Source organism: Aplysia californica, unplaced genomic scaffold, assembly GCF_000002075.1.
Source record: "Aplysia californica isolate F4 #8 unplaced genomic scaffold, AplCal3.0 scaffold00009, whole genome shotgun sequence".
Taxonomy (NCBI): Eukaryota; Metazoa; Mollusca; class Gastropoda; order Aplysiida; family Aplysiidae; genus Aplysia; species Aplysia californica.
This window is the reverse complement of record NW_004797279.1, coordinates 184,459-185,629: the sequence shown is the minus strand read 5'-3', so window position 1 is coordinate 185,629 and position 1,171 is coordinate 184,459.

Sequence of the window (1,171 nt, the reverse complement as noted above, 5' to 3'; positions counted from 1 at the left end):
CTCTCTCTCTCTCTCTCTCTCTCTCTCTCTCTCTCTCTCTCACACACACACACACACACACACACACAAGAAGACCGGGCAAACTATTTGGTTTCGGTTTGGTATTCCTGCTTATCCTTGATAATATAAATACATAAGCAGCAAAATAAATAAGTACATGTAGAAAGTATCACATCATTATTTACAATAATTCATTACGTAGATATTAACATGCTGAGTTAGTTATGAATAAGATATGATAAATTACAATAAAAAATACCCCCCCCCCAAAAAAAAAAAAAAAAAAAAAGCCCAACTAATTTAATGTGCTCTTAGTTTAAATTACTTAACCCTATCCGTACGCCCTGGGGCCATTTTTGTACCCCCGGGGTTGTATTCTTCACATTTTAGAATACTTCTAGTACGATGATCTCTTTGAAACTTTCAGTATTTCTAAAAAAATCATTTTGACAGACTGCTATGCAAAGTGTACGGATCTGATTAACGAGTAAATTTCCTCTTTGGAAAGCGATGGCACAGAGTTTCCCCACGTCGCATGGATACGATAGTAAAACACGACGCACGGGTAGGGTTAAGTATCATGACAATGAAGTAGTACTTGCTGTATACCTACTGTTGCACCTTCCTGTATATGCACTGCTGAGACTTGACTCGATCATGAGCGAATGAGTCAGAGAAGAAAAAGATGCCACGGCCCATAGATAGATCTAGAAGAAACCCAACCCCAAAACAAAACAAAAAAAATCGAACAAACAAGCAAAAACTCAAAAGACTCCCCCCCCCCACCAAAAAAAGAACAACAATAACAATAACAAACAAACAAACAAACTAACCCAAAACCCCACACGAACAAAACTATTCGTAAAACGACTATCTGTAGGAAGACAAGTCACTATTCTATGGACACCAACAAATCAACCTATGCTAGCCGTTTGCCCGCCCAACCCCAAAAATGTCCCTATAACAAACAAAAAAAATCTTGTTTTCCTTCCCGGGTCTTTGCTTTGCTCTTACTGCGCACCAGCTGGAAACTGGAAAAGAAAAAGAACAGAAAAAAGCTCTCGCTAAAACACACGAACAGCAAGCACAGCCATTTGCTCATACACGCGGACTGACTTCAAGATCTCAAAAGAAACACGCATGCCTGTCAGGTAACCTCTCACCATAGATA